The sequence below is a fragment of the Rattus rattus genome, chromosome 4, assembly GCF_011064425.1.
Source record: "Rattus rattus isolate New Zealand chromosome 4, Rrattus_CSIRO_v1, whole genome shotgun sequence".
Classification (NCBI taxonomy): Eukaryota; Metazoa; Chordata; class Mammalia; order Rodentia; family Muridae; genus Rattus; species Rattus rattus.
Window position 1 is genome coordinate 80,633,696 of NC_046157.1, and position 8,679 is coordinate 80,642,374.

Sequence of the window (8,679 nt, forward strand, 5' to 3'; positions counted from 1 at the left end):
GAGGTGACCGCCACACACTGAAGCTTCCTCAGCGCCTCCTCCACTAATCTCCCTTTTTGGGGTTAGCCCCTGCACCGGCCTCAAACATCTGTCTCCAAATGAGACTTCGGCTAGTCACTTAGGGTCGCTTAAACATTTTTTTTTAAATGCCAGCATGCATCTTTGTTTTATTTTTATTTTTTTTTCTTGATAATAGCCATTGGGATTGGAATAAGATGGAGCATCAAATTCATTTTCATTTGCATTTGCCTAATGGATAAGAATATTGAACTTTTTTTTTAAACAACAAATACAATCAGATAAAACAAAAACGATCACATCAAAGTTGGACAGGGCAAACCAACAGAAGGAGAAGAGCCCCAGGCAAGGGCATAAGAATCAGGCCCACTCATTCACACACTTAGTCCCGTAAAAATACTAAATTGAAAGCCATATTATGTACACAGGGCCTGGTGCAGACCTGTGCAGGCCCTGTGCTTGTGACTTCAGGCTCTGTGAGTTCTTACGGGGTTGGCTCATTTGATTTTAGAAGGCCTTGCTCTCTTTCCATCCCCCCTGGTTCCCACATTTTCTCTGTCTCCCCACTGGGGATCCCTGACCTCTGAGCAGATAATCCCTGTGTGTTCCAAGGTCTGTCTCTCTGTGAAATGTTTGGCCGTGGGTCTCTGTATTTGTTCCCAACTGCTGCAGGATGAAGCCTCCTCCTCCCCTCCTCTCCCTGAGGATGGCTGAACAAATCAATTTATGAAAGTAACACAATTATCATCAGGAGTCATTTCATTGTTACCCCCCACCCCAGATCATTAGTATTTGGTTTTGTCCTTGGTTTTGTTCTTGGTCACCCAATCAGTCTCAGGCATGGGTTCCATCTTGTGGAGTGGGCCTTAAGTCAGATCAGACATTGGTTGGTTACCCCCATAAGCTATGAGCCCCTATTGCCTTAGCATGTTCTGCAGTCAGGACAGAGTTGAGATCAAAGGTTTTTGGCTGTTTACATTTTCCTTTCAGCAGTCTACAAAGAACCTTCCCATACCAATGACACTAGAATGTAGAGGGGGAAGGATCTATGCAGTCACCAGCTTGATCTACATCTCCATGTTTAATGAGCTGCCTGGGTGTTGTCTTCAGCCTGGGGAGGGGGGCTTGCTGTGAGAGTGAGGAGAGCAGCCTATTGTCTTGTCTTGGCATTAGGCTGGGCTGTTGGGGAATTTCCATGAGACTCCTTTGGCCAACACTCCAATAGGATGTAACCCAGTCCCAGTACTGGAAGCTTCCTTTGGTGGTTGGAGAAGGCTCTCAGTATTTGGAGACTTCATTGGGATGACCTTATATTTTAGGAAGTTTCCATTTGTACCAGGTTTTTATATCACACCTCAAATGCCCCTCAAGTCTAGCTGTCTCTCCTTGAATTTCCCCCTTTAATACCATGTCCCCGTCCCCTCCCCACCTATTCCTCCTGTTTTCATTTTCATCCCCTTCCCTACCCTGAGTCCACCCATAACATCTGTTCTATTTCCAACTCCCACGGAGATCCATGTATTCGCTTCCTCTATACTTAACCTCTCTGAGCCTGTGGCTTCTTATCATTTATTTAAAGGCTTATATCCACACGTGAGTGAACACACACCATATTTATCTCTCTGAGTCTGGGTTACCTCACTCAGGGTGATTTTTTTCCTACTTATATACATTAGCCACAAGTTTCATGATATCATTAACTGTTGAGTAAGACTCCATGTGTAACTGTGCTGAGTTCTCTTTATCCATTCTTCTGTTGAGGGACACGTTTCCCATATCTGGCTATTCTGAATAGAGCAGCAGTGACCATAGTGAGCAAGTGTCCTTGTGGTAGGGTGGTGTGTCCTATGAGTATGTGTCTAAGATTGGTATAGTTGGGTCTTGAGATGGAACTGTTTCCAGTTTTCTGAGGAACTGCCATAGTGACTTCCAAAGTGGCTGTACAAGTTTGCACTGTCACCAGCAATGGAAGAGTGCTCTCCTTGTACACATCCTTGCTAGCGTGAGCTGTCACTAGTGTTATTGATCTTAGCCATCCTGTCCGGGGTAAGATGGCATCTCAAAAGTGGTTTTGATTTGCATTACCCTGATGGCTATGAATGTTGAACATTTCTTTAGGTGTTTTTCAACCATTTGAATTTTCTCTATTGAAAAGTCTCTGTTTAGATCTGTAACTCATTTTTTTTTTTTTTAAAAAAAAACTGGATTATTTGTCTTTTGATATCTAGTTGCTTGAGTTCTTTATATATTTTGTACATTAGTCTTTATCGGATGCTGACTTTGTGAAAATCTTTTCCCATTCTGTCAACTGCTGCTTTGTCTGCATGACAGCGTCCTCTGCCTTACAAAAGTTTTCCAGTTCCATTTATTAAATGTTCATCTTAGTTTCTGTGTGGACAGTGCTCTGTTCAGAAAGTCTTTCCCTGTCCTGATGAGTTCAAGGCCTTTCTTTTTTCTTTTCTTTTCTTTTCTTTTTTTCTCTCCTTTCTTTCTTTCTTTCTTTCTTTCTTTTTTTCTTTCTTCCTTTCTTTCCTTCTTTCTTTTCTTTACTGTTTTTGTTTTTCACTTTCTTTTCTATCAAGTTCAGTGTATCTGGTTTTATGTTGAGTCCTTTGGTTCATTTGGAGTTGAGTTTTGTGTGATAACTAGGAGTCTATTAGGATATGTCTACATACAGCTGTCCGTTTTGACGAGCACAATTTGTTGAAGATGCTGGCTTTTTTGCAGTTGAGTCTTTCCGGCTTAAAGGAAAAAATTAGATGTCCGCAGTTGTGTGAATTTATATCTTGATCCTCAATTCAGTTCCACTGATAAGAATGTCTGTTTTCATGCTGTGCTGTTTGTTGCTATATCTCTGCATTGCGTCTTTAAATTGGGAGCAGTGAGACCTCCAGCAGGTGGTGGTTGTTGTTGCTGCTGCTGCTGTTAGTCAGGATTCTATTAGCTATCCTAGATTTCTGTGTTTCTGTGTGAAGCTGAAGTCTTGTCCTTTCAAGATCTGTGAAGAATTGTGTTGGAACTTTGATGGGGATTACATTGAATTAATTAGTTAATTGAGTCATCTGTAGATTGATTTTGGTAGGATGGTTACTTTCATTATGTTAATCCTACCAATTCATGAGCACGGAAGCGCTTTCCATCTTCTGATAATCGGGTACTGCAGATTTAAAAATACTTTGTATTTTACAAACTTGGATGCTCTTGTGTTTGTGGCATAGATGTTAAGGATTAAAATTTCCTCTTGGTGGAATTTTTTTATAGTATGTAGTATCCTTCCCTATCTCTCCTGACTGGTTTAAAGTCTATTTTGTTAGATATTAAAACGGCCACACCAGCTTGTGTCCTAGGTCCATTTGCTTGGAATATCTTTTTCCCGTCCTTGAGTCTGAGGTGATGTCTATCTTTGATGAGAAGGTGTGATTTTTGGATGCAGCAGAAGAATGGCCCCTGTCTTCATATCTGTTCTGTCAGTGTTTTTCTTTTCATTGGGGAACTGAGAGCACTGATATTGAGGGATATCAATGATGATTCTTATTATTTTGTTTTTGGTGGTAGTGTATGTGTTTCTCTTCTTTTGATTTTTCTTGTCTGAGCTTATTTATGCCCTGTCTTTTCATAGTTAAGTTAACATTCTTAGGTTGGAGTTTTCCTTCTACCATCTTTTGTAGAGCTGAATCTGTAGGTAAATAGTGCTTAAATGTGGTTTTTATCATGAAATATCTTATTTTCTCTATAGTAATTGAATTTTTTTTGCTGAGTATAGTAGTCTGGGCTTGCATCTGTGGTCACTTAGAGTCTGTAGCTAATCTGTCCAGGTCCTTCTGATATTTAGATTCTTCACTGAGAAGTCAAGTGAGATTCTGATAGGTTTTCCTTTATATGTTACTTGGCCTTTTCCTCTTGTAGCTTTTAACATTCTTTTTTTTCTGTACATTTATTCTGTAATGTGGGAACTTGCTTTTCTTGCCCAATCTATTTGGTGTTCTGTTTCTTTTTCTACATTTATATGCATCTCCTTCTCTAGGTTAGAAATTTTTCTTCTATGATTTTGTTGAAAATATTTTCTGGACTCTTCAACTGGTTTGTTTTCTCCTTTCTCTATTTCTATTATTCTTAGATTTGTTTTTTTCATAATGTTCCAGATTTCCTGGATGTTTTGTGTCACAAGTTTTTTTTTTTTTAGATCTAATACATTCTTTGACCAGTGTATCCTTTTTCTCTGTCTTCAATGTCTGAGATTTGCTCTTTCATCTCTTGTATTCTGTTAGTAAAGCTTGCCTTCCTAGTTTATATTTGAAATTCTAATTATTTTACTTCCAGAATTCCCTCAATTTGGGTTTTGTTTATTGACTCTATTTTCATTTTCAGGTCTTGAACAATTTTATTCATTTCCTCCCACTGTCTGTGTTTTCCTGCATTTCTTCAAGGGATTTATTCATTTCTTCTTACTGTCTGTTTATATTTTCCTGGATGTCTTTAAGGGATTGATTCACATCCTCTTCAGGGACTTTACAATCCTCATACAGGCTGTTTTAAGGTCTTTTTGTTGTGCTTCAGCTCTGTTGAAATATTCAGGGCTTGCTGTGGTAGGGTTTCTGGGCTCTAGTAGAGACATCAACCTGGTTGTTATTGATTGTATTTTTACTCTAGTGTCTAGGCATCTGGGATTTGTATGATTATAGGTCTAGGTGCTGGAATCTGGCTTTGGCTTTGTTGGGTGGGTGTTTTTGTCCTTGGTTTATTTTTCCTGTCTGGATTTTCAGAGAGTATGATGGCTGTGTGTTGCCTGGTATGAAGTTTTCTGTGGCCGTGTTTCCCTGGCCTGCCCAGCTGGTGTGTTCCCAGGGAATGCCTACTGGTTCTAGAGGCTGGGATACTGGCATGATTTGGGAGAAGGAAGGTTGGAGGAGATCTTTGGGGTCAGAGAAGAAAGAGAGACTGCAGCAGGTTCTCAGTTACAGAGCTGGGGATGAGTGTAGGAGGTTGGATCTGGAGGAGCAGAAGGCAAGGTGAAGATGTGCAGGCATTCTACCCGTTTCCCTGGCACAAGTGGCTTTTGGGTAAGCCGGGGATGCCTGCTGGGGTTGGAGGTTGAAATTAAGCCCAAAGATATTTTTTAAAGATTTATTTATTTTGCATTATTTTGTAGCCCTGGGGTGAGCAATGACTCGATACATGCACGTACACATCTTATACAATTAGCCATGGATGCTGTGTGTTCATGGTGGGCCATGTCATACCCAAAGCACAGTGTTTCACAGTCTGCCCTCTGCCTCTTACAGGCCTTTCTTTGGAGTGGGGGAGAGCATGAAAACAGCTTTCCACTCCCACAATTTATGCATGCAAGCTTCTGACATTTACAGAAATTGCAGTGATCAGCACATCTGGAGGGGAATGGATAAGTCTCACCCTAGGACAGTTACCTTTATGATCACAGTACCTCCCCTGCCAGGTAAGTAGGCTCTTACAGTCTTTCTCTTGCCACTCCTGTGATGTTTCTAAGGGTTTTGTAAGGGGGATATGGGTGCCTTGTTTAGGTTAGACCAGTCACTGGATACTTCTCAGCATGCTGACCAGTTAGGAGTTTCTACATTAACTTTTACCCCCTGAAGAAAAGTTTTAGGGAGATGGGGAAATGGGTCCACAGTAGCTGTTTTCATAGAGGATCATGCTTTGATTCCTAGCACTTTTATCAGGTAGCTCATGATTACCTGTAACTCCAGAGGATCTTGATGCTCTCTCTGCCCTCCATGGAAGCTAACACAGACACACACAGACACACACAGAGACACACATACACTATATACACATACACACACACACACACACACACACACACACACACACACACACAAATAAAATTTCTCTGATCAAAGCTGAAACACACATTGAGAGCAGTCTGACTGCATGGCTATCTAGTGCAAAAATAATCTTCTTGAAGTGTCTTTGAAAAGTCAAAGTGATCTTTGTGGTTATATATTACTATTATTATATACTCTTGCCTATCTTAAATGAGAAATCTTCAAAGAGAGCTAGAGCTAGCTAGCCTAGGATGATTTGATTTGGTTTCCAGATTTGCATGTGTGTGTGTGTGTGTGTGTGTGTGTGTGTGTGTGTGTGTGTGTGTATGCATGTGTAGATGTATTTGTTTTGGTAGATAAATCTGAGAGTTTAGACTCATGTCTGCTCCTGCCTCTTCTTTGTCTCTGTCTATGCCCCATAGAGAACTCTAGACTACTGAAGCTGGAATGTTTTCCCTATGCAACCAAAAAACTTTCCTTCCAAAATTGTGTTTTTGTGCGGGGCAGTCCTCTCTATTCTAAACTTGGTCAGCTGGCCTGGCTTCCCAGCCAATCGTTCTGGTCAGCAGTGCCCCCAAGGCCCCATGGGAGGCATAGCCTGCCTTTCTAGTTTGCTGGGCCATCACATCCCTTTGTAATGAACACTTACACAGTTGGCCAACAATCCCCCAATTTCACCCTTGAGTTCCTCTACTTCCCTCTGGTGAATGCCATCTGCTCCTGGTGATTTATCTACATTTAGTTTGTCAATTAGGTAGAAAATCACCCGCACAACTACCGCCGTTTGAGTTCGTGTCTCTGCCCTGTCAGTACTCAGAACAGTCTGGGAGTGGAAACTTTATAGAATCACATATGAATGCAGATCCTTAGCTTTTGGAGGAAACTTCACTCTCTTCCTCAGACTCGCTGATTTAAGGAACAGTGATTGAATACCTACTGTGTGCTTTTCAGAGTTTTCTTCATAAGGAGAGATAAGATGGGGAAATAGGAAGGAAAGATGGAAGTGACTGAAGAGAGGTTATGAAGAAGATTTCAAAAGAAAGTAGGGGAACAGGTGGCTTGTAGGAGGGAACTGAAATAGGGAAAGGTTGATGAAGAAACTAGTAAGAAATATTGTCCTAGTTAGAGTGAAGGTTGGAGGGAAAGCTACAAACAGGTGACTTGAATCTCAGACACCATTTGTCCTCTTTCTGTGTGTTCTTCCTCACACTCATCCTGGTGAGCAGATGCAGGAGCAGGTGCATGTGGAGGTGCAGGTGCAGGTCCAGGTGTAGGTCCAGGTCTAAGTGCAGGTTCAGATGCAGGTGCAAGTGTAGGCACAGGTGTAGATCCAGGTGCGAGTGATGCTGCTGTTGTGTTGGGTGGACTTGTTTTGTCCTGAAATCAATGGACATCTGTGTACCATACAGATGCTTCTCTCTAAGTCAGTAGTTCTCAAATATCCTAATGCTATGGCCCTTTAATACAATACTTGCTTTCAGACACCAAATGTGAGTCAGAGAAGCTTCTCTGCTTCCAGGCAAAAGTTTTCAGAGCCAGCTCTCCTTGTAGAGAACTGAATCTGATACAGCTGGCTTCCTCTGCTAACCTAGCTCATCCAATGAAGACAGGTTAGAGCAGGGGCTCAAGTACATAGTTGGAATGTCCAGCAAACAGGACATAATGTCTATTTACAACTGCTATAACTGCCTGCTGGACATAGAACATTATGGGGAAATAAACCGCAGATGTAAACCATCTACATCTCAGGACTGTTTGTTACAGCAATATAGTGTAACCCATACTACTGATATATCTGTGTCCTGAAGTGAGGCAAATCAGAAAAGGTCAGAGCCAGGAAGTCAGGTATTGGACCAAATAACTCTTGGAAGGATTTGAATAGCTAAGGAACTAGGGCTGGAAATTACAATGAGAGATGAGAGTAGGTAGGTCTTACTGGTTGACCCAATGGATGTGACCCTGAGTCCCCGTCCCTTTGGGCTTTAGTTTTCTCCATTATAAAATGAAGATGATAAAGCAACCATCTGGTTATACGGTTAGGTCTAAATAAATTATCCAGGTACAGTGCATGACCCAGTTATACTTAGAACAGCATCCTGGCCACAGTAGATTCCCCATAGACGTTAGTAACCACACTGCTGAACACTTCTAGTTTGCAAGATTTAAGTTCCCCAGAGGGCTCAGCACTCATGGAGATCCCCACACTGACTCACAGCAGAGAAGTTTCCACCGGCAGCCATTCAGGGAGAGGGCTGGTTCCAAAAGCCATGGACGTGGGTGGCCAATGACAGGCATTTAATTCACATTTAAGCCAAAACAGTTGTTAGTAAATTAAACATTGATTGTAAAAGATCCTCCAATTAAGATTCACTAATTATACTACCAACTCAATTGTCATGCAATTTATATACAATTACCCTAGAACAAATATTTAATTACTTTCCCCTTAATACATTGAACTAATATTATTCATCAAGCTGGTAGATGGGAACGTGGAAATATTTAATTGATGCAAAGATTGGAAATCAGACTTGATAAGACAATGACCACATTGTCTTGTCTATTGTTGTGACATGGCTTTAACGGTGATGAGGAGGGGATCAGGAGGGGGAAAGCCTTCATGTCTGTGGGTGGAGGGTGGATGTGACTGGAAAAGGCGTCTAAGTGGGGGATTTCCCTGAAGGATGTGGCCCAGTATACTTCTGAAGATGGCTGTCCTGTTGTGTTAGAGCTACCACATAGTTCAATTTCTCCCTCCCTCCACTGAAGTGGAAACTTAGGGTTCTTTGGAAAGTCAGTTGGAAGGTGTTTTGCAGGGCAAACATGTGAAAGAATGTTTTCTTGAAGTGGACACAAGTGT

General features: G+C 41.4%; 1 non-coding gene across 1 annotated transcript; it reads right to left on the reverse strand.

Annotated features, from left to right (window-relative positions):
- Positions 1-5,317: 5,317 nt before the first annotated feature.
- Positions 5,318-5,478, reverse strand: LOC116899918. The gene has a single exon (XR_004387890.1). It is a non-coding gene; the product is annotated as a U1 spliceosomal RNA (small nuclear RNA).
- Positions 5,479-8,679: the final 3,201 nt, after the last annotated feature.